General features: G+C 33.9%; 2 long non-coding RNA genes across 3 annotated transcripts; one reads left to right on the top strand and one right to left on the bottom strand.

The window, feature by feature from the left end:
* Positions 1-4,384: 4,384 nt before the first annotated feature.
* LOC106019310 (uncharacterized) lies at positions 4,385-13,426 on the bottom strand. 2 transcript variants are annotated; one of them, XR_001194038.5, is made up of 5 exons: positions 13,247-13,426; positions 11,282-11,390; positions 10,050-10,127; positions 6,913-6,981; positions 4,385-6,424 (listed from the first exon to the last, which is right to left on the bottom strand). It is a non-coding gene; the product is annotated as an uncharacterized lncRNA (long non-coding RNA). The 2 variants fall into 2 exon arrangements; XR_002405327.4 differs by lacking the exons at positions 11,282-11,390; positions 13,247-13,426 and having other exon boundaries at positions 10,050-10,170.
* Positions 13,427-13,609: 183 nt separating this feature from the next.
* On the top strand, positions 13,610-25,028 carry LOC119716048 (uncharacterized). Its single transcript, XR_005263678.2, has 3 exons — positions 13,610-13,832; positions 15,586-15,674; positions 22,881-25,028. It is a non-coding gene; the product is annotated as an uncharacterized lncRNA (long non-coding RNA).
* Positions 25,029-25,603: the final 575 nt, after the last annotated feature.

Here is a 25,603-nt window from a genome sequence, read left to right on the forward strand (position 1 = left end):
TAAAAAGAGTCAAAAGTTGCTAAGATAAATTAGTATAATGCCTTTGCCATGTTTCAAGGGGTCTGTCTTTACTAAGTACTATTAAGTAGAAGTACTATTATGTAGTACTATTAAGGTGAAAAAGAGATCATCCAAATTACCTTTTTCTATCTGAGTCATGAATTGTGGTCTTGCAGCTGGGGGCAGCCCTCAGTTTGTGGGCTCCACTGCTGTTCCTAATAAAACCTTGGAAGCTGAAAGAATTTGAATGGGTTTTGCCTCCTGAAAAAGCCCATAAAGCTCTGCTACACGTCTTGCCACCTCACATTTGCCACCAACAAATTGAGGAAAATGACCCCATAGGAAAAGGGAAATGGATCTTAAACTGGATCTTAAAACTCTTTAATTCCCCTCACATGCATCCGCCCAGGCTCACAAGCATCAGGACATCCATCTCCAAAAGCTCCTGCTGGGATTCCCTGTGATGGCACAGATGGTGGCCACCCTAGTCCAGCTTGTATTTTCTAGTTTCTTCTTAGGTTGTTTGTCATGCTGCATTTGGATATGCCTTCTGAACCCCTGAAGTACTGACAGTAATCATGATCTTCTGTCCTACCTTACAGAGTATTTGAAGTTCTCTTTTTTTCTTCTTAAGGATGGAGGGAATTGTCAATGCTCCAAATGCATCCTTTCCTTTTCCACCATTATCTTAGGTTAGCTTGTCATTGAAGTCTGTCGTTTACTTTCACCAGTTGGAGGCTGTCCTGTGAGTCCCATGAGTGTTCCAATGTTATGTGCCAACCCACTGTGATCTTGATGACCTGTTTCTCCAGGTGTTGTCTCCACCTGCCAGTATTAAACCTTCTTCCCTCCCTTCTCCTGCTCCTACACCCAGAAATTTCCTTTCAGTTTCCATTCAGAGCAAGTTTTACATTTTTGTTACAAATTTTTATTGCAAATCTGTTCATTACACATAAAAATTCATTTGATAAAAGAATCAGTGATGCAGCACCTGACTATAGTGTACATGTGTAGCAAAATAACATCCAGATATATTAAAAAAACTAATTAAATACAAGTGAAGAGAACTAAAAACTACAAACAAGAAGCATCTTCATTACTACAAATCTCTTCCACCCTTTTCGCTGAATGATTAATTTTGATCAATCATTTTGATTGATTCCAAACATAAGAAAATGAAAGTAATAAAAGTTAGTAATAAGTGAGATTTTAACATATAACAAAAAAAGAGAGAGATTTACAGTGCTTCAAAACATTCAAACATGTTGCCAAATATTATATTCATGTTAGGATGCAAGCAGGCTACCATTCCTAGTCTGTCTGATGTTGAAATATGAAATCCTTATATGGATCTGACAGATACCAACATAAAGGAAAGTATTTATCAGTACAGTGAAGGGTTGTTAAACATTCTTTGTTCATTTACGATTACAAAAGATTTTTTACATTAACAAGAACAACAACAAAAATAGGATACACCTTGACATACAAGGGCACGTTAAAATAAAATGACAACTTGGAACTCTAGTTTCTTGATTTGCTATGCAATACTAGCTATGAGACACCTTTAATTTTGTAGCAGGCAGGAATTAATAACAATAGCGCCTCAAGTGTGAAACCTACATTTGGTAAATACAAAGTTTCTTTATGAGTTTAGAAGAGTTTTACAAAAGCTGTTTCTAAAAAATAAATCTCTCACATGTAAGAATGTGTTCGTTCACTGTCAAAACATAAACATGAGACTGAATGCTGACCTAAGGAACAGATGTTGTAGTGATATGAAGGTACTTGTCTTCTGGATGGAACTATTTGAATCACCTTTTACTATCGCTTATCTTGCCATGCTAGTTTTTCATGTGTAGCGTCATAAGGCTGTAGCATCTGGTATTTTCTCTTGCACAGAGCCAAAGCCAAGAACAAACTATGGCTTATAGATATGTACCTTTTAACCTTGAGCGGGTTCTGTAACCATGAATTGGAAGAAGCTACTCAGAAGATACATTTCACAGCTAGAAATTTCTGTGAACACAGTGAAGAGGTTTCACCTGACATCTGTTTTCTGGCTACTGACTGCCACAGATATTGCTTTTTCCTTCATCTTGCACGGTACTTCAGTGAAACATTAGAAATGACAGAAGGAGTCAGCTGGAGTCTAGCTAAGTTAAGATAGAATCAGCTGCATCTGTTAGTAGCACCTTTGGAACAAAGTCTTGATTAAGCTTTTGTGAAGCTTAAACTTCACAAAATATAAATTGCTTGTAGATACAACTGCAGGAAAACAAACAAACAAACAAAGCAAAACAAATGAAAAAAGAAAAAGCATTTAAATTCTAAAGAGAAATATACATCTGGGAGTCAGACTTTCTTGGACCAGTTCGTAATGATATTTCCTTATGTATAAGTGACATAATAGCTAGAAAAAATCCATAAAATCCATTTCTAGAAATTCAAAAGCAAAAACTAGTGTTTTTTGTTTGTTTGCTTGCTTGCTTTTCCTAATAGAAGATGTAGAAATAGGGCCAAAGCACATACATGTGTTGAAATTCCAAATGTATCAGGAACCAACTGTAAGGTTTTCCACTCAGAGACTAGTCAGTGCTCTGAACAGTATCCAAAAATCTATGTAGTGCCTGGAAAGAATTAGATAACTCAAATGTATTCAATAGTTCCAGAATATAGTGCCATTAAAATAAGAAACAGCATAGAAGAAAAAACATCTCCAGAATCAGCTCATTAACTCCACTTAAGATTCATATTTCAAATTCTGGTCCCAAAATTAGGTACTAATATCCCCTATACTTCCTTTAAATTTAGAAAAAGCTTGTTAATACATTCTCCCTAAATACAGAAAACACCTATGTACATTCCTCTCAAACTGTGAGGATTCATAGCTGCATCTTCCCTCTCACTGAACAGCATCTTGGTTAACATCTAGCTATAAGCTGCTCTCCACTCTTTCTCTGATATTCTTTGGTTGCTAATTGCACCAGCATGTTTAATACAAAAGAAAGTGCACTGATTCACTCTGGCAAGATCTTGCACTTTCAGTGGTGAAGGTGCCTATTTAGGCATTCAGGAAATGCCTGATAAAAGCTCAGGAAGTTAAATTCTTATGGGATGAGAAAAAGACTTTGAAGACATTTCTCAGATTTGAGCAAAATTCTGAAATCTAAGCTTTCTTACCTTTATCTGACTTACGTCCCCAAATATAAAATGGAGATGTCACTACGTTTGTTTTACTTTTGCCAAATTGTATGCATGAAATATCATGAAGAGGACCATGAATGCAAGGCAATGTGAGTTGTATGGTTTAACTCAGATAGGGAAACAAGTCTCCCATCAATTTGCTTGCCTTCACAATTCTTCCCTTCCTCACAAATTGTATTGATTCACTCAGTCTGTATATATTTTCTGTTCTTATTTTTTCTTTTTTTTTTCTTTTTTCTTTTTGACATTCCCACACAAATAGTAGTTTTTTCCCTCTTTCCTGCAATTTAATTTAAATGGTTTTCTCTTTTCCCATTTAGTGGTAATCATTCATCCAATAAAGTGCTGTACAACCATCCTCTCTACTTTACATTTAATATTTCTATATGTAGGAGATGCCTTGTCTATCAGAGGCTAAAACTATTTCAAGTTTATTATCTTTTATGATATATTTTATGTGAAAGTCTGTATGAATTTAAAGGGGGAAAAGGCTTTAAAATATGTATACTAATGAAAATCTAAGAAAAAAAAAAAAAAAGTTTGCTAACTTATTAGATTTCTGAACAACTTTATCTAGGACCTAGCATGAAATGCATAAAATGTTAAAGTTATAAGCATTTGAAAGAAACAGCTGATGAAGCCTTCATAGCCACCATGATAGAGAGAAACTATATTGACTGAGTGTTATGCCATGAAACTGACAGCCCTGAACTTGTTGCTCAAATAATAAATTATAACACCTACATTTAGGAAAATAGAAATTATGAAGAATAATAGAATTATTATAGAATTTAGAATAGAATAATAATAGAATTTATGAAGAAAAGAAAAAAAGTTAAACTCATCTATCCGAGTTATCACAGCACCCACTTAAATGTCTGCATCTTAAAAACATAACTTAAAAAATGAAGTACTTATTCTGTTTATAGTACTTTTCAGCTGTCAATTATACCCGAGCAACTGACAGTAAGACTGAATCTACAATGTGTATGTACATCATGCTCAGCAACCTGAAACACAGTTGCATAGGGTGAAAAAAAAATCTCAGAAAAACAAAGACAATGTTATGCCAGATAGCACTGCTGACCTTTTCCTGTAGCAATATGTTTTAACTCACTATACCTGTAAGTTACTGGTAATGGATGAGAATGTCAGTCTAAGCAAGATGGATCACAGATAGAGTGGTTTTATTATATTGTCAATAAAGTTTACTTGAGAAGATGTATAAAAACAGCAGTACTACAGGAATATTATAAATACACCTGGAAAATAGTTTTTCCTCATGGGACACGTGTATTTTATATGTTGTGGTATATAATAGATGACAGTTATCAGGTTCTTTATTTGGGGGAATACAGCAATCAGCATTAAATGGTATTTGTAAGTTTGTTTGGACATGAGTGAGAAAACAGAGACCCAAATGTCTATAGTAGCTGTAAAACTTGAAGTCTGGAACTTCAATATTTTTAAATGCAACAACTCAGATTCAAAAATATATTTCTCTTCATGTGGATATTTACATTTTAAAATGGATTTCCTTCTCCCTGTAAATTTGCTATGAAGATTTCATAGGTAGAAAATTCACAATATGTCATGACAAACAACTATATAATGATCATATTTCTGCTATAAGAAAAGTTATATGGAAGTTCTTGATATTGGGAAAGAAAGTATTAATTTATATAATGTATCTAGAACACAATATTATAAAAACTTGTGCTAATTGAGATTGTAAATATATATGGTTTTCTATAGTACTTGTTCTCACCTTTTTTTTTTTTTTTTAATTTAAAGTTTTCTGTAAGGTCAGCGTCATTGTTGAATCACTCAGAATTCATAGGTGAATGAGAGCACTGACACCTTTTTCGTTTCAGTTTTGCATTATTCTTCATATCTTCCTTCTACTTTGTACTTCAGATATTATGGGGCCCTCAAGCTAATATAACTAGTTATCATAATATTATACTAATGGTTGATACTTGGTATGTTAAGGAAGCAAATTTCATCAATACCCCCTTCTTATTTCTTCATACTATACAATCAATTTTTTTCTTTAGAGCTTCATAATAGTATATAGAAAAAAAAATACACAAAATACATAGCTAAAAATGAAATAATTTTAGGATTAAAAGTTTATATTCACCCTTTTTATTTTCCATAATTTATTGCATTCTTTACTGCATTAAATCATTTTTTTATTACTGACAACTTCAGTATTTTTTTGGCCCTGAGTTTTCCTTCATTTTTTTGAAATTTCTGGGAGATACAAATAATCAGGCATCATTTTTATTTCAATTCAAATGGAATGTTACCCATTATTCCTCTGTTGTAAATACCTCAAATATCTTATTTGCAATGAAACCCTGAAGTTGCCAGTGTCTAAAATAAGTCCTGTCAAAAATGTGAAAAGGTAAGTTCCTTCCTAAACATTCAGAGTTATCTGCTAGTTCTAAATATACAATTCATACCAAAATATACCAAATAATTTGTGATAGCTTATTAGTTCATGAAATACTAAGAACGCATAAAGTAAATTATCTTACTTCTTAGAAAAAGTGTTAGTCCTATTCTTTATGCTATGATTTTAATGCCAGACACAGTTTAAAAGCTATGTCAGTGACATGGAAAAGAGGTATCAATTGAAGAATATTTTCCAAGGTAATTGCAGACCATCTGAACTAGGTATCTAGATCAGCGAACCCTCAAACTCAGAAAGAACAAAACCCTTTCTTTTACATTCTTAAATGATACTTATGATAATGTAAGCATGCTCTGGTGACAAAAGACTGAAAATTAATGCAAACATTATTCACCAGAAAAAAAAAAACAACAACAACAAAAAAAAAAAAAAAAAACAAAAAAAAAAAATAGAGAGACAAAGATAAAACATTTAAAAATAAACACACTTCTGTGAGCTTTTTTTTCAATACTGACAAATCTCATTAGGGAAAATAGAATTCTCTGATCTCGTCCTTAATTGTTTATAACTCATCACATTAAATGTCAATTCTTCTACAAGACCTTATTTTGTTATAGCAGCATTTCAGACTGATTCTCTTTTATTTCCATGCCAAGTAATTGCTTTCCTAGAAAAAAGTTGGGGTATTTCCAAAGTTTTATCAACTGTTTTTGCTGAAAATCCAGGATTTTTTTGCAGTTGTTTCTCTTCACACCCTCTCCAGCCTCATTCATGGCAAGCTGACTTCATGGAAAGTGTCTATTTCATCAGAAACATGAACATGAAGAAAAAGCATGAAAGACACCAAGAAAAAGCATGAAATAAAACACTGGATATCATATGCAGCTGCTTCAGTCCCCATCCCCCCCCTTTTTTGTGAGGTTATGGCATCTGGATTGTATTTTTGTTTGTGTGAAGATAACGGGATTTAAAATACACTAATACTCAGCAAGAGGAAAAAGAGTTTATCACAGCTTTGAATCCAACTGCTAGAAAAGTGGGTCCTAAGATCACTTCAAGTCACTACAAAAATATTTCTAATGTCAATATTTATTTTTGAACAGAAATATTTTTTTTTTGAGTGCAAAATCTTAAATAGCATCTAAAAACTTATTTTCTCAGCTTTTTCCCATTTAATAATCTTTGCTTTACTTCCAAGAGTAAAGCTAGGTTTGTCCCATTAAGCAAGGGTGGTAGACCCAAAAGACCTATCAAAGGTATTGACTGAACAAAATCTTTATATGTACCTTGATTATGAGAAGGTGACAAATTATGTTATCCTGACCCAAAGTGCAGTCATTGTTGCTGTGTACTGACTGTGTCAGCAATGAGAAAAAAACAATATGTCATTGTGCTATAAATAAATAAATACATAAATAAATAAAAAAACAGGATGCAACTTGATTATTCTTCAAACATAGTGTAGTTTTAACATCAGTAAAATAAATTTTTATTGTTCTTCAACCCTAAAAAGAGGCTTGAATTGAAACACAACTACACTCCCCTCCTCCCCCCTATTATTAAGAAGAATAATTAGGTGCAGCCGCAATGCATGAGATTCTTAGCTGAATCGTACTTACGTACTTCTGGAAGACCACTGTTGGTAGGGGGGGGAAGAATGAATTACCATCCTAAGAACAAAGCCTGTGGTTGCAGCCTGACATTACATTTTTTGACTCAGTTTTCCTCTTTTGATGAATTATTCGTGAGGAACAAGATAAAATTATTCGTGAGGAACAAGATAAAACCTATTTGAAAAACAAGCTCAGAGTGATCATAAAGTGTTTGTAGAGTGTAACAGGCTTTATAATACAGCTATTAGATAAAGTTATTTAGCATACTCTAACTATTTTTATTTAAAAAATAAATAAGTTTTGATTTTGCACTACTTAGTGCAAAGCTGTTTTCACTATATCACATATACATATTTTGTACCATATAACACTCCTAGAATTCCAAACTCAGCTAGAGAAATGAAATAAAATTTACGTTTTTAGGGGGAAAAAGTCTTTATCCAAGAACATATGATAAAATCATCCACAAAAAAAAAAAAAAAAAAAAAAAGATAAAAATCATAATAGCTAAATAGTGTAAAAAATACAGAACAATACCACTCACTGTTATGTTACATTTTGTTACACTTTACTCCTATAGAGCAGTGAAAGAAAGAAAAGATTATAATTGTTTATTGATCACAAGAGGATATCAAAACTGAAAGACTCAGTGTTCGCTGTATCGGAGTGTCTCACTGCAATTAAATTAGAACAGTATTTTGTTTATTTTGCCTATGGTTTTGTTTATTTTCCACAGACCTATGAAATTCTAAGCATTAAGATATATTAAAATATTTATATAAAGATAATTCATCCTATCTGCTCTTTTGAACCATTCCTCAATTAGCCAGTAGAACATGGGTAAGGAACAGTTTTCAGTGGCAAGTAATATGAAAGATTTTTTTTTCCAGTTTGAAACTCTGTTTATATATTGTCAATGAATCCATGGGAATATACTATAGCATTCATTTCCCTTTTGACAGTGATACATGCTAGTTCTCAGCTGTTTGAAATAATCTTTTTTCAGCGCTAATATCAGTTTTAAATTTCAATTTAGAAATGTTATTTCTTTATTCTAGTGTTGCTATACATAAGAAGTTTTAGGTTTCAACTGTCGCTTATCTCATGTTAATTAAGCATAAAATAATCAAACCTACTGAAGTAAAAAGGCTTCAAATAAGAGCCTGCTTGTTTATAAGATTATCTTAAAATATTCCCCTAATTAATATGAACATATTCAGTATTCCTTTTATGTTTCAAAGCAGAGCACTGTATTACTTTAGCCAATCAGTTCTTAATTTATTATCCATACACAACTGAAAAACAAGAATTGCAACACGTCATGTGGAGTTGTGCTCTGTGATGAGGTAGAAGAGGTGTTAATTGATTCTGACTGACACAAAATGTAAAGTGATTCAGATGTGCTGCTTTAGATAATCCCTGAGGCCACACAGATGAGGAAGAGCTTCCTTCAGTCAGCTGCTGCAGCACTGAGAATGTGAATATATTATGCAGGTACTTGCGCTTTCAGAACAGCAAAATGTATGTCAGAAATACCAAACTAATTTTAGATGTAATTAAGAATGGATAAATGAGTTTTTCTGAGTGCAATCATAGCAGCTGACAATGCTAGTTCTCCCAGTCTACAGCACCTGTACCCTTTCAGCCTCTTCACTCCCACTTAGATATTGTTGCCTCTTTAAGACTACACCTGCATTAGCAAGTAATTTCATACAAAGGGAACAGATTGGTGGATCAAAGCTATAGATGGTGAGGATCCTCATATGAAAAGAGCCTTAGGAAATATTAAGTCTAATTCCCTGACAATTCATCTTCATTTTCCCATGTTCAATGCTATCTAAAATAGCCGGTCCTGCTGGAACAATGTCTTTTCTTCCCCAACTGAAGGGCCCACTGTGAGCATCACACTGTCCTTTCATTTGTTTTCCTTGATGAAGGTATCAATTAGAGACTCTGCCAACATTTTATAAATCTCACATACAAAATGCTTCTGTTTTTGTTTGTGCTATTTTCTGAGTGACACAGTGGTGATAGCTGCCCATACCTCACAGGGATGCTTTCCTTGGGCTCCAGAGAAAGGTTACATTGTACCTTCATTTATATTTCATCTGGAGTTTCTATGACTTGATGAAATGACGGTATTTAAGTGTTCCAGCACCCTGTAATCCCTTTTTGCACATGTCTTCACTAACGACAACAACAAATAACTTAAAGCACTTAATAAGCTAAACAGTAGCTAAGTATACCTTGTTTTCTCAAGAGTTATGGATAGCTGCACTATGTGCTTTATGCATAAACTACTAGTTACGTAGCCTTATACGATGTGTATACTACGTATGCTATACTATCCATTCTCCATACTTACATGTTTCTTTTCCTTCCACTTTTTTCCTTGATTGACTCAGAACTTAAAACACAAATGCAGCTCCTGTGCTACTGAACACCTCTCTGTCCTTGTTCTCTCCCAGTTGCCTGTTTCCAGGTACAGATGATAAGCATACCAAACAAATACAATAACTTGACTTGTTTCTAGGATTTTCCAAGTGGCCCTGATCTCTTTGTATGCATTGTGATACAAGGAATCCACTAAAAAAAATATTTTCATTCTAGATTTTTTCTTCTCTCACAAGAAATGTCATGTAGACATTTCAACTTTATAATAAAGCAGAAATCAGGAAATACGGTACCGATAAGGACTTTATATTTTCTAATGAGATAGAAAGAGTTTGAGCAATATGACAGATTGTTAGACTGGTTTATCTCAGTTTGCCTATCGTATCTTGTTAGAAAAGTGAATGGGTTATACAGACCTTTAGAAGAGAGACTGCTTTCCTGGTAAAGAGCTGAGTGTGGGAGAGAAGGATCCAAAGGATCTACAGGAGCAACCTCTGAAATAGGACCATTGAGAGTCAAACACAAGTAGAGAGTATGGTGGGGACATATATGTGGGAACAGCCACAGCCAGCTTTTATAGGGGATGGACAAAGATCCCAGAAGCAACTGGCCAAACTCTTGCAATTCAAAAAGGCAGTAAGAACCCTTGCCTGGAACCAAAGACAGTTCTGACTTATTTGGTTAAAATGTTAAGTGTGGTAGTTTTCATTTTAATTCATCTTGAACTTTTTAATATAGGTAATAGATTGCATGCCTTCTTTTGGTTTGTATCTATAGTGAAAAGTTCTCAACAGATTCACTGCTGCATCCATCACAGTAAAGTGAATATATAACATGAAATGAAGATGTTTTCTGATCTTTGTTATATAACTTCCAGCAAATTTTGTTTTGTTTTGTTTTGTTTGGGGGATCTCATATCATAGAAGATACCCAAACATAAAGGGAAAATAAATTATTATCTTGCCACCTGGGCAAGAATAAGCTTAAATTCTTTTCTCAACTGAGAATAGCCCTTTGAAAAGCAAGGTTGGATATATATAAACACACGTCGCAGACTCAAGAAATTACTATCACAAATGTAGACATTTATGTGCAATGTATTTCTATTACATATATAATCAGATTTATAGCTATGCTGTTCACAAACAGTCAACTGAGCAATTATTGTCTCAGATATCCATGCCTGCAAATGTACCTAGAATTTTGTAGAGCACATGTAATTCAAAAATAAATTCTAAAAAGAACCAAAGGCAAGAATTTTTTGGTAATAACATACTTCTGTTCTCACAACTGATATCAGAACACGTGGTCTGGGGCCAGACTATTTGTTCGCATGCCTTCTAAAAAAGAGCTTGGAGGAAAAAAAAAAAAAAAAAAAAAAAAAGTATGAATTGGCCTAGTTGGTGACATTCTCCATTAAAAATAAATAAATAAATAAATAAATAAATAAAAGTTTATTTAATAGTTTCTGTGTTTCATAGAACTAAAATCAAACCGTGGCAGTAAAAGTTACTTAAATAAAAAAGAAAAGGATTGCAAAAATGTCAAGTTTTCACTGATACAGGACATTTAAAAAACTTTATTTCTAATATTTTCATTGTAAAGAAAGACATCATAATGTAAATACTATTAGGTCACATATACTTACCCATTACTCCTCCTGAGTTGCCTCAGACTGCAGAGATTGATGTACTCATAAAAGTGAACTTGAATAAGCTTGGAAATTCAGTACTAAGTAGTTCTTTTATTAGGCAAGACTAAGGAAAAAGGAAATTTGTGAAAAGCTGTCAATTCCTCAAAGAAATAATATTGAGCAGAAAGTAGGAAAAAAAATATAGAAAAGTTAGTTTCTAAGTTAACTTAAGTTTAACTAAGTTAGTTAAAGAAATCAGCTTGGCTAAACTATGAGTTCTCCATTGGCCTTAAATAAAAGAAAGAAATATTCAGAAACTGAAAATTAAGACAGATTACTGATTACAAAAAATGAAGCCTATGCATGGAAAAATAATAATAATAATAATAATAATTAAAAAAAAAAAAAACTAAAAGGTCAAGACACAAATGAGATGCAATTAGCAAAAGGCATAAGAATGACAAGAAATCACTTTCTAAGTAAAGAGGAAGACCAAAGAAAGAATTGTTCTGCTCTTAATCAAGAAGAAAAGTTATGCACAGATAACACAAAGAAGGCTGCAGCTTTTAATGACATTTTTTGCATGAGTCTGCAGTAAAAACATCCATTACGGAGAAGTGCCTAGCATAATTAATACCAGCAACAAAAAGGGAAGATCTCATCATGGAATAGGAAAGACAAGTTGCAGAGTACTTAGATGAGTTAAATCTATGTGATCTGATGAACTTCATCCTACGATACTGGTTGATGCAATCAAAGAACTCTTAGTTTGAGAACTCTTTGAGAACTCTTGGAAAAATAGCTACTGTATTAAACAGTTTGAAAGAAACTGTATATAGCAGAAAAAAAGGATCTGGAGAAGTTTGATTTTATTCCTCTCTCTATATATAAATATATATATATATGTTTAGAGCAAACTACTTGTAAAAAGGGTGAACAAGAAAAATGAGAGTCAATGTACATTTGTCAGGAACAAATTCTATCAAAGCATTGCTTTCATTTTCTGACCAGGAAATAGGCTTTTGAATAGGCAAGTATTAATAGATGTCACATGTAAGCTACAAAGCAAGGAGAAAGCAGTGCTACACAGGCCAATTCTGGAGTTTACAGTGTTATATTACTCATAAAAGCTTGAAAAACAGGAATACATGCACATATGATTTAGCTGCTATGCAACAAGAAGCTAAATGTGAGGTACATGTATTACTTAAGAGCTACGTTACATATCCAGTAGAATCCTCACATCTGTGTGACAAAGTGAGTAACCAAATCAAGCATCTGAGTATGGACAAGAATCAAACTAGGATACACTTAGTCTGACTTACATCAGTCAAAGAAAATATATCACACAATGAAGAAACAAAAATTTGTCCATGCCATGTAGGATGGTCAGAGGTAAAGGAAGATTGTATTGCCTGACATTAATAAAAATTGACTTTGTGTTGGTGGATGGATAAAAGATTGAATGAACTAAGAAATTCATGTTAGACACAAGTGAAATGACAATAACTAGGAGGAGAATACATGATAACATAATAGGAATAACCAAATATTTCAAAAGGGAAATTAAATTTAGCCAGGAAAACTGTTTCCTGAAAGGAGTATATTGGAAATAGATTTTGAAACAGGCAGGCCAACATCTAAACAATAACACCATTGGTAGTTGAAAATGTCCAAGAGCCTATAGGTGGAGTGCATGAGCTTCCAAAGTACCTGGGTGTCCCAGATGTCACTGGCACTGAACAGTCAGTGATATTCATTAGCCTCAAATTCAGAAAAGAACAGAAAACTTAAGACATCATGATGACTTTAGATGCTATCTCATATGACATCCACATAAGGAAACCACAGAAAAAGAGTAAAGAGAGAACTACTCTAATATTCAAACCTGACTGGATAATTTTACTGGAGAAGAGCTGGTCCACTGATAAAAGGGTGCCTGCCTTGACTCTGATTCATTTCTGGGTTATCATTATATACCTGGATCCTGGAATGAACAGGAATACAGAAATAAGAGCAGATTAGGTAGTCGAAGTACAAAATACAGGTATAACCACCTGTACTGATGAACAGAACACATTAAGAATGCACAGTTCTTAAAGGAAAACAAACAAACAAACAAACAAAACAAAACAAAACAAAAAGCAGGGATAAATCAGCTCTTATTCCTGGCTTTTAAAATACAGACAGAATGAAAATTTATAGGATTTATATGCAGTGCTGTCTCTCACAGCCTGCTGCATCCTTGCTTCCAGCCCAGCCAGTGAGTAAATCACAACAAATCATGCCTAACCACCTGTGCTCCCTCTCCAACATCTCTGAAACTTTCCTGTCTGCTCCCTGTTCTCAGCAGCTCAGGTTCTCCACTCTCAGACTCCTACAGACTTCAAGTGACTTTCTCACTCCCTTCTACTTGCATACAGTTTCCATGAGCATGCCAGACTCAGCTGCTCCCTGGGAAGTAGGTCTCTTCAGTTGCCAGATATGTATCTGAGTTAATCCTTCTCCTGCAAGGCACATAACATGCAAAATAAGAAGACACAAAGATACCATCTGTCCTATTCCTGTAAGTATTCATCAGAAATAATCTGTTCTCCATTGCAGATATGGAGAAGAAATAATAGTCTTAAAGTTTCAACAAGTTTCAGGTTAGAGACAAGGCATTGGAATAGATTGTTAGGGAAAACTGGAGGCTTTCTCATCAAAAATACTTTTTAAAAGTGTTAGCCATTCATCTATCAGCAATGACATCAGTATAGTTCCCCCACAGAATATAAGCATAGGCACTAAGATCCCCTCTATTCTTTTAATCCAAACTTTATTCAAATGTATTTTGATATTGTATGACTTATCACATTGTTGATTTCAATGGATGTTAAAACTGGAGTGCAATTTTGTATATTGATCATTGCTGGGTGAACTTGAAAATCACACAAATTTGGGAGTGACCTGTAAGTATACAAACAAGAAAATAACTTCTTTAAAAAAATTGATTGCTTGACTAAGAACTATACGAAACATAATGCTTTCAAATAAGTTTTGCTTTCAAGTTTTGACTCTGCTTGACTCTTACACCCAAGGCTATGCCCTGAACTTGTTAAACCCAATGTGATATGGAACCACCAGTCTGTGTAGGATATTACACAATGTTCAAATTCAGTGCTTAAAGGATAGAGAAGAGGAAAAATGCAATGTCTGCAGTTAGTTTTTCTTTGTAACAGGTATTTCTCTTCCTAAAACTGAAAATGTGGGAATTATTCAAAAATTATATATTAGTGTAGTAGCCTTTGAAAGAATTAAGATTGTATCTAAGGTTTTTATATATTTGGGCAGCTACTGGACAAAGATATATAGTCAAATAAGAAATCACTAAATTTCATACTATGAGAAGGCAGCTGAATGACTTTAACTTTTTCTAGAAATACAATCTTTGAGTTCTGGTGTGTGTGTTTGTTGTTTTTTTTTTTTTCCCCATTGCCTTTATTTTCAGCTCTGAACAGTAAAGGATACAAGGTGTTGAGCAGCAATTGAAATCTACCTTCAGCTATTTCATTATTAGTTAGTTGTCAACATTTTTTCTACACAATACTTTTAACTTGTTCCTGAATTTATCCATCCTTTATTGTCTATAGCAGGCTCAATGTTTAGAGGGGAAAAATAATAATAATAATAATAATATTTTGACATTCCTATGGCAGTTTTACAGCACCCTTACGTACGATATGTGATCTGTATTTTATGTGAAGAAAAAATCACTGTTGTGTCCACAGCTCACTGGACTTGTTTTTCCACCACAGGCACGTGGGTTCAATATATGTGCAAAGAATATTATAAACAAGATTTGTGCCATTCACTTACTTCCTATTACACCCAGAATGACATTTGCAACACTTTTTTTTTTTTGGGGGGGGGAAGTAAAAGGATGATTATCAGATTGATAAACTACACTGTACAGTTACAACACACAGGAAAGCAATCTTCTGGTCATATGCAAACCAGACTTGTATGCTGTTCAGAGAGCAAATTTGACAAAATCGTTTTAGGAAAAGATTTAACAGAACTGTTAAGTCCATATATGCGTGGAAATTTAGTATGTTGCTGGGCACACCTGCATGGCCTAGCTGTATGGACACTTCGGGATTTTTCACCTGCCTTGATGGAGGACTAGAAGTGAATGGGATGAAATTGTATCCCATTGTATTTACAGCTGTTTGCCACTTGCACAATTTGAATATGTTTGGAAACAATTTGAAAAGAGACCCTTGCATGGGTGCACAAAACAAACGTAAGGTTCATTAAAATTCATATTGCATTTGCAGGTCTCGCCCAGGACAAGAGAGGGAACAGTGACCCGTGCAGGGCTGAAAGGAAGTTTTCTGAGAAGACTATGAAATGGAATAATATTTTGGTAAACTGGTATTTTTTTTTTTTTATGTGAACATGGGCCCAGTCTTACAGGGTAGACACAGATGTCACACTGACAGAATTAAAAGAGGAAGGAAATAGCTACAGCAAATTAGGCAGCACACATAAATGAATCTTTCCCCATCTCTCTCTGTTGTTCTTGAGTTCTTTCTCTGCTGTACAGAAGTGTTAAGCACTAAAATCCTCTTCTGTGTGATTTTCTTAAAGTGGGGCTAAAATTACATTTGACAATTTTAGGAGGTCATGGGACCACTCAGAAGCTCCCTTTAAATAGCAAATAAGTCAGGACATAGGCATGACCATCTCTGCTTTGGACTTTAATTCTGCTGCTAAATTTTCTTCAGATCGATACTGACTCTCAGTCCATTTGTAAAACAGTAGATAAGCAGGTTCCTTATATCTCGATGTCTGTCACACATCTTATAATCTGTTGTTTCCTAGTATATGATTCCAGTAGAAGATACAGGTTCTATTTACACATCAATTTATCTAACCCTTACTTCCACAGATGTCACTGAGAAAAAGACAAGAGCAATGTTATAAATAATTTCTCTGTAGTAAAGTCCAGGAAATGATTTTTCAGAGCAGGGAATGGGCAGTTTTGTGTTCTTTAAATCTTTCCAAAAGATTCATTAGGACATATGTTTAAATGTGAGGCTGTACTTCAGTCTTTTTGTTTCTTATATTAAAATTTTTAAAAGTTGTTTTTTTCCAAATATACTTGATTCTGGAAAAAATATTATATCTCAAACTTATACAACTGAGAAGTGCCTATAGTTTCCTCAGCCACCCAGTGTGAAATAAATAAATAAATAAAATTATTAATAGAAGTCACTAAATGCAAACTGGGTTCTCAGCAGGACTACTTCATACACGATTCAATGGACTTTCTGGATTAGAAGGGTATTCAGGTGTTCAGGTGCCTATTCCTTTATGAACTATATTCTCATGTGTTTTTTGAGCTTTTAATGCTTGAAAATTCTCAGGACATTGCCCCTAGGAAAGAGTAGAGAGCAGCTTCAGGGTAGGTATTTCTGGTTTACACCAATCACTACCACCCTGTAATATAACGCACCACAACCTGGTGTGAATATAATTCACACAACCTGGGGGTCACTCCTTCCTAACTGTCAAGCAGGAGTTCACCATGCAGGGATAGAAAGCTAGTTTTAGGCTATGTAGGTTATTCTTGCAGATATAAGGCTGGTCCCTCCAGCCTTATATTTTAATGACATAACCTTTTGATGGATAGAAAATAGGTGTGCTGAGCCACATGGCAGGAAGAACTGCATATCACATGATATGTGCACTCTTCAGACAGATCTTTGAATTTTCAAGCTCTGCTTATATACCCAACAGCATTTCTTCTGTGCTACCATCTTAGGTAATACCACAATTAAAATTCTGATTTACTATTTTTAATGAAGAGATGGTAATTAGGATTCACAGTTAGATATCAGTTCACAGTGAAGCCCACAGGCAAGACAAAGGCAATTCTGCTGTACTCTGGGAGAAAAAGTACATTGCAGCAGGTCCTTCTCTGTAACACTGTGAAAAACCTCAGCAGACTGGCATGACCACAACGAGGAGAAGGAGAAATGTCAAAGCTTTGTTAATTTCTCTGTAGTATCCACAAAAGCAGAAGAAAAAATAGAGCAGATCCTAGAAAGGCCTTCCCTCTGTCTGAAGAGAAGACCTCTAAGTAAATTAGACAGGTACGAGACATAGGAGCAATTCCTTTCATCCCATTTACTTACATCCAGCACTAATGCATAGGATTAACCAGTCTTTCACAAAACTAACAAACATTGCATACTACTGTCTTAACTTACATTTGGACTGGAAATTGTTCACAATTTAAAGCATACTAGAATTTTTCAACAATTTAAAGAGAATACTGAGACACAAACGAAAGTTATTTTTCATTATTTATAATAGATCAATATTTATTTTTTTTGTATGTGTTTTTTTTTTTTTTTTAATAATCCTTTTTTTGTCCAGATGCTGAAATAGATATTTCAAAGGGCCACATCCTGAGACAGAACAGACGTTTTGCTGAATTCACCCCAACATGATTTTTCAGATCAGAGGCTATTGTTAAACACAAAGTTAGGCTTGCCATTCTTCACATTCTCTGATGATTTATGGATAAAAGCATCACTTGTTTGGATCTCTTCTAAGACAGAATAGCTTTAAAGGACTTTCACAGAGGTTACTTTGTGAAACTGGAAGCCTCCCAAGATGCCTGATCTTGACTAATGGCCAAGATGAAGCTGTGCTTGAATTTCAAATGACTACACAGCCTCCTTCTCAGCCTGCTTTAAGGGTCCACTCATGTAGTCTCTTTGCCCACAGAGTTCCCATCGATCTTGAAGAAATGACACATGTAAGGAACTTAGATATTTTTTCCTGGATATACACAGGACCATTTCTCCTACTCCTACACAGTGTACCCTGTGAATAAGCACAACACATTAGCAATGCAGTGTTAAAGAAGTCTTTACCAAGTCATTTTCTTGTCTCAGATTGGAACATTTCCTCTTGCTCCATACAAAGATAACAAAGTAACAAGAAGCAAAGTGATGTCATATGATTTACAGAGATTAATGGTAAGATTGTTCTAAAATTATCCTACAGAATCTCTTATCATATTAGAATTTCATTGGTAAGGTTTCTGAAGAAAATCCCATGGAGTTCTTCTATTTGATTCTTTTCATTATTATGATCCAAACTAGTATGTATTTGGATAAAACCAGATATCATGGGCACACCGTTATTAGTGGTTAAGTGTATCAAATGAATTATTCACTAGGAATATTTGCTCAAACCTAGTAAATATAACAGGAAACCGCTCCTTAAATCCTGCACCTTAGATCATATAAGTTATTTCTCCGAATAAAAAGAAGACATGGAAATAAAGAGAACACAGTAAGATGAAATAAAACTAAAGACATTGAAATGATGATTTATCAGAAAGACAAAGAAAAAATATACTTGTTATGTTGTGGTTATATGAAGAAATAATTCTTTAATATATTCTAGTTATGAACCAAATAATGGGTTAACAGTTGAATAAGAGCCAAATTCTATCAAAATTATCAGATGATAATGACTTTCCATTGGGCTTACAGTACTTAATTTGGAATCTGTTTATCTAGAAATTTATCTCACACTTCCAGGAATAATAATTGTGCTGCTGGAAGGAATGAGGCTGTTTAAGCTCCTTCACATTCTTGAGAGTTGAGGTTTTCTTTTTTTTTTTTTTCTTCATCTGAGGGTGCTAAAATAAGTCCATAGTCATTTGTAGACAATAAAATTTGGTGTCACATGAGTACAGAAATATGTAAGTTTAACCAGACCAACATAATATCTTAGTTCTAAATTCTGTCTGCTAATTACATGCAAAAATTCTGTGTTGCAGAAGCTTTACTGATTTTACTGTAAGGCTACAGTGATAACCAATGACACAAACTAAAGATTTGTATTGCAGGAGAAACTAATGCTAATAACTGAGAGGTGTTTGATTTTTCCCCTAAAAAGATGACTAATATTAACAGCAGAGCATTTGCTGTTATAGCAGAGGATCTAATTATCTTTGATATTTTATATCTATTTATATCTATCTATCTATCTAGGTTATATCTATAATTTTAGCATTTTTAGAACAACATATAGTTTTATAAGATCCACAGGTTAAATTCCTCTGAAATATTCCTTTCCTACTGAAGACCAAAAAAAAAAAAAAAAAAAAGACATTTAAAAGAGAGAGAAAATCTAAGTATGAATATGAGAGACAGATCATGAGAGATCACTGAATGTCTTCTTTGGAGCTATTTCTATTTTTATGTTTCATATTCAATGCCAGAGTAGCTTGGATCTTATATCCAAGAATATGTTACACTGTTTAGTCTTGCATTTTAAAACAAGCATTGCCCTGATTTATAAAATAGGAGATCACAGGGAATAATTACATTTAAAAATGTCTTTTATGGTATGTGCAGGACGTTGTTCTGAGGAGGAATTTCTTGATATGCAACCTAATATTTACAAAACAGTTATAAAACTGTTTGTGTCAACCTTGGATGATGATGTGATCTTGCTCTGTGTAAAACTCTGAAAGGTTCTCTCAAATGTACAGCCTCAGATTGTACACTATACTCTTAACATTGTTCTGTCTGAAAATAAATGTTTTGAATGTTTTGAGCTTAGGCATTATTAAGTCAAAAATTATGTGAAAATTCTCAGTGTTTTTGCAACACTGCAGGAAAAAAAAAAAAAAAAAAAAAAAAAAGATGAATCATAAGCTAATGATGGGAAAAATATTTTTTAACTGAACAAATATTTTGGAGCCTCACAATAGGGACCTGTAATGGGAAAAAAAAAGGCTGCACATGCTATAAAGGTGGAAAGAGTATTAAGTAGAAGAAAACCTCCTACCTAGCTTTAATTCAGATTATCAGAAATCATGAAACTTCATCAACAAATTACAGTATTTTCATGACTCAGTGTTCCAACTAAGGACTGAAGGAGTTTGGTATTGCAGAAAATTAACTAGTTCATAGTCTAGTGGTAGCCTTATGAAAAGCAGCAACAGAGGCTGCTTCCTTTTTTGCTATGTGAGGGATGAGTTGCTACAAAACAATACAGGTTTTCTTCAAAGCAATATGAGCAGATAGGAGAGCTAATATCACATATGGGTATAACAAGAGTCCTGAAATCAGCCAGTGCATCTATTATCTGGTAAAAATAGAGCAGTATAACATTAATCGTTTTCTTGAGATGTGATGAAGGGACTCTGCTGTCTCATGACACCTAACTTGTCAGAATCTATGTATGTGCTTTCAGAAACAGGAACAGAATATGGCAAGGTTAGTTTCTAGAAGATGGGTTATCTGGAAGCTGGAAACAGAAGGTGGATTCTGATAGGTTCTGTTCAGATAAGAGGTTATGTGTGGAAACAGATCATTAGTGTTGAAGGCAATATTGTTAACATCCAGACAAAAACCTCTTACTAGCTTAGTGATTCATAGAACAAGGGTTGCAATTGCAAGGATGGGGAGGGAACCACAATTTTAGAGTAGTGGATCTCTTCCCCCCTTAACTAGAGGTAGTAAATCCACATTCCTCATTAGTCAACAGACATTCAGTTTCATTAATGGCTCTCTGTTACTATAATAAACAATTCAGTCAAAGATTTTTCCCACTGGAACAATAAAGCAGAATATTATAGGAAAGAACAAAAACAAACTGTAACTCCTCAGTGAATGTTAAAGAGAAAGGTTATGCAGAAACACAAAATCTGATAAACGCATCAAATGTGCTAACATCCTAACACGGGATTTGCTGCCCAGTCTTCATTTACCTTACCTTTTCCCTCTGTTTCACACGCATGAGTTGACTGAAGTTTTTAATTGATGGAAATGCCTGAAGAAGCAGTACATAATGTTGCTCCAGCTATATGAAAGAATGTCTCAGAAGACAAAGCCAGCATTAATATGTGGTACATATAAATCAAGAATAACGATATCCAAACTCTTCAGAAGGGGACTAGCAATCTTAATAGCACTGGACATGTCCTTAAGGCGACATAAACTATACAAATCATAACTTTTCATTACTGAAGTATTTCCTCCCAAGGGCATCATAAAAGAAAGTTTATCACATTTACTTAGAGGGATGCAGAGGGAGACTGTTCCAAAATCTAATTTCTTTATAAAATGTACTTGATAAATAGTAATTTTTAAGTCTTCCAAGCTGTCAATCCACACTGATTTTGTTTTCATAAAGGACTTAAGAGGGTTTGAATATTCCTTGAACTAATAGCTCCTTTAAGGTCTTTGGTGATTGAGCAGTGAATTTAACCAACTCCCAGTGATCTAAATGATGAACAATCTCTAGGACACCTGAGGCATGTGAACTTTCCCTCACTGCGTGCCAGGTCTGATGTACAGCATCATCACTTCTGTGAAGTGAAATCCAGCTGCCAAGAGGCTACTCTAATTACTTGAAGTTCTGTAAAATAGTGGCTACTATTGCCTGCACAGATCTGGTAACTTTTGGCTGCTCATTTGTAGTCTTAGACTGTTCACAAAATTCTTGGTTTCAGGTTTCAGCTGCATTTTTTGTGGTTTTAATTAACAGATTTTTGTTAAGCATTTCAATGTTTTTAAATATTGGTTATCATCACTGTGTATTTCTTTCAAAATATTTTTTCAGCTCAAGTGAGCTAACTTGAATCCTTCACCAATGTTCTTTAATGCTGTAAAACAATGAAAAGTGTTATTTTCATTGACTAAAATTTAGACGATATTTTTATTTTATCTTGAAGAATCAAAAAGGAAAAAAAAAAAAAGATGAAATTACTTTCCAGACAAAAAGATTAAATTATACCAATGGAGCTTCTCATCAATTACAAACAATAAAATAAAACTCCCCTTTCTTTGCACAGACTATAATGCATAGTCTATATATATGTAAATGCATAAATAAATAAAAATAAAAATAAATCTTTATTTGGTCACAACTACAGATTCCCTCAAATCTAGATTGAGGAATTTAAAAATCCAGTTTAAAATTATGAAAGATTTATACTGATCTTCTCTGGTACCATGGTACTATATGTACTTTTTCAAATAGTAAAAATCAACAATATGATATTTTAAGTTCAATGTATGAAAACCAACAGAATTGTTCACAGAACTTCCATGAAAGCAGAGTGACATACTGTGGGTGGTAGGAACTATAAGTATTTGCTGACTTCTAGAACTGTTTTTTCTGCTAAAGGAACTGAGCATGGAAATCTAAAAGGATTTATTGAAACACCCCCAGCTCACATATTTATGTAACATAAGTTTATTGATTTCATAAGAATTTCATAAAAAGGTGTCAAATATATTTTCATGTATGCATGTGACAAATGATCCAATATCTTTATTCTAGGAAGCTCATTCTAGGAAGCCCAAGCTCTCTTTAAATTTTCGCTGTATTTGTCAGCTTTAATTTAATTTAATTTAATTTAGTTTAAACACCGATATTCTGTCTCCCCATTACTGACCACCCTAAATGTTTCATTTATCTTTGTCTATGGGTTAATAAATTGCTGAAAGGAAACCACAACTAGTATAGAGTGTATGCAAATTAGTTATCTATAAGTTTTTTATGCTTTTAACTTCATTCCTTGATATTTCAGGAAACTGTGATCCAGGGAATGCCTTAAGATGTGCTGCATTTCTCCTGTGTCCCAATGTAATCCTGAAACCTTTGGTGCTTAAACTTAAGTGAGAGCAGTGGTCCTTGGGTGCCAAGTAAAGCAGACACTTTGCAAAGCCATTTGTAAAAAAAGATTCCTCATGCTGGTAACTATCAGGGTTGGATTCAGTGACCTAGAGGGTGCTTGTCAATCCCTCAGCTAAACAGAGACACTGCGGTGTATTTTTCAAGATAATAAAGTGTGAAATGTTCATCATATGAATTAAAAAACTATCAGCTATTTTAATTTTACAGTTCATATTCTGTGACATGGAGTTCAGAAATCCATGGCAATGCTAACTTGGAACATAAAATGTCATATTAAAAAGTACTTCTTTCTTTCATAGTTCAACCAAGAAAGGAACCATGTACACTAACTTAAATCCCTTCCCAACAGTTTACATTTTTTTCATCTGTTTTAGCTTCCTCAATATTTTTCGCCTGTAGAAAAAAATCAGTTCTCTTAGGTGTTTGAAAACACAAATAGGAAAGCATTATTTATTTATTTATTATGTTATTATTACAATATTTTCTTAGTAAATAGTTGAAATATTTCCAGTGAAGAGAGCGCTTTTAGCAATACACAGGAATATAACAGGAAGAAACAGATTTAAAAGTGGAAGACAAGACTAAAATATGGACAAATAATTTGAATTGTATATCATTATGCAAAGATTCAGATCTTTTTGTTGTTGTTGTCATTTTTTTCCTTTTATTTAAGACAGTATAGCTACTTAACTTCTGTGTAGGCTGGTGTATATTTAGGTATTTGGAATACAGTCACTGGTGCATAGGAGAAGCACAGAATGGGGTTGAATAAAAAAATGCCTTAAGGCTAGCATTTTTCAAAAGTACATGTTTCTCCCTTAATAAAGGCCTTCCTGATAGACAACCACTCGATGTTTTGCCAATGTGACTTCGGGATAACTAGGTTCAAGTAAATCATACCTTCAAGAACAGTAAGGCTGAAAGTACACATTTGTTTATGCAAAACCACCTCCATACTCCTTGTACATTGCCAGAAAAACTAAACAACTAACTGAGAAGACTTGTCAGTGCAAAAGACCACCCTGTGTGTTTAATGGTTCTGTTTTTTCTGAATTCTATAAACCTGTAGAAAGGTTTGAACAGATGTTCATTTCTGAACATCTGAACACCTGTTCATTTCTGCATGGGTTTTCTTCTGTGAATTGGCTTTTCTACAGGCCTGAAAACAGAGCTGATATTCAAGATGCCCTGACTCCTAGTTTTGGCTCTTGCAGACTGAATACCTTTGAGTAGGCTTGTTGAATTACAGTGTTTAAAACAGGGCTCATTATTTTCACAGAAACATTATGGACACTACTAGTGCTTATAACTACACTTTGAAGGCACATGATGCTGTAAATTTGAGTTATTGCTGCCTAACGCTTCTTATATTTCTAGCTATTACACTTGCATTATATGTCTGCATACGTCTGTAGCTGGCTTGTCATACTTATTTAATGCATAAGCACAACAAATATGTTCTACCATCAGCTCAGACATAAATAGTTGCATACTTTCACGGTTTTTAATCTGTTTGAAATTACAGGGATCATTATTATCATGTAATTACATTTAGCATTCTGGTTAGGCTGCATTACATTTCATTCTGAACTTCCTTACTTGGTTCACTCCAATATAAGTATGGGCTGCTGTTGAGAGGACTGGTCTTGTACCAAGATTGTTGGAGAGAAGTCGGTTTCCTAAGCTGAGTAGCTGTATAAATTGCTGCTGCTCAGACACAGAAATGCCAGAAATGCAAGGCTAGAGGAAGAAGAAAGGTGTTTTGTTTTTTTTTTTGATAAAATTCAAATTTATGTAGAAATTAAATAGATGCTCTTAGTGTAATCCCTCCTACAATTAAATAGTGGGGCACATTCCAAAACTGACCAGACCAACTTACATTACTCTGTCTTCATATTTGTATCTTCATATCTTAAAAAATCTTGAAATTTCAAGTGCCTGTTGATATTATAGTGTTTTGTTTTTTTTTTTCTGTCTGTGTACTATGTGTATATGATTACTGCATTGAATGAAGGAATGTCACATTTATGTATATACCTTTTCTGGTATATTTGCAACCTTAACGACTGTATTGTCACATGTTTGTTTGTGCTTCTTCCCATACATGTGTAAATATAAATTTTGTACCTTTCCTGACTATACTTCTGTGGTATTCATTGATCATTCCATGCAAAAGCTTTAAGAGAGATTTGTTTGACTGTGTAACCTGTTACAAAAGCTGTGCAAAACATAGGATCTGTATAGACTCTCTAGGGAGTTTCACAATTAAAAGCACAGTCCCCATGTCACATCTTACCTTCATACAAAAAAAAAAAAAAAAAAAAAAAAAACAAAAAAAAGCTTATTACCACTTAATAACAGTATCACTTACAGAAATCTAACATTACTACAGCATACACTTTCAAATACTTAAAACCAACACATTAAATAAACTAATGATTTTCAATTAATCGTAAAAGTGCCCCATGCTGTTAATTGGACCAGTTAATTTAGCACAATGCCATCAGGCAAGTACCTGTTACACATGCCATTTCACATACTCAAAGTGCCATTGCTGAAGAAATTGTTTAATTTATATCACCTCTCATAGCAATTCAAAAGCAATTTCCTGAAGTA

The sequence above is a fragment of the Anas platyrhynchos genome, chromosome 2 (genome assembly GCF_047663525.1).
Source record: "Anas platyrhynchos isolate ZD024472 breed Pekin duck chromosome 2, IASCAAS_PekinDuck_T2T, whole genome shotgun sequence".
Lineage (NCBI taxonomy): Eukaryota > Metazoa > Chordata > Aves > Anseriformes > Anatidae > Anas > Anas platyrhynchos.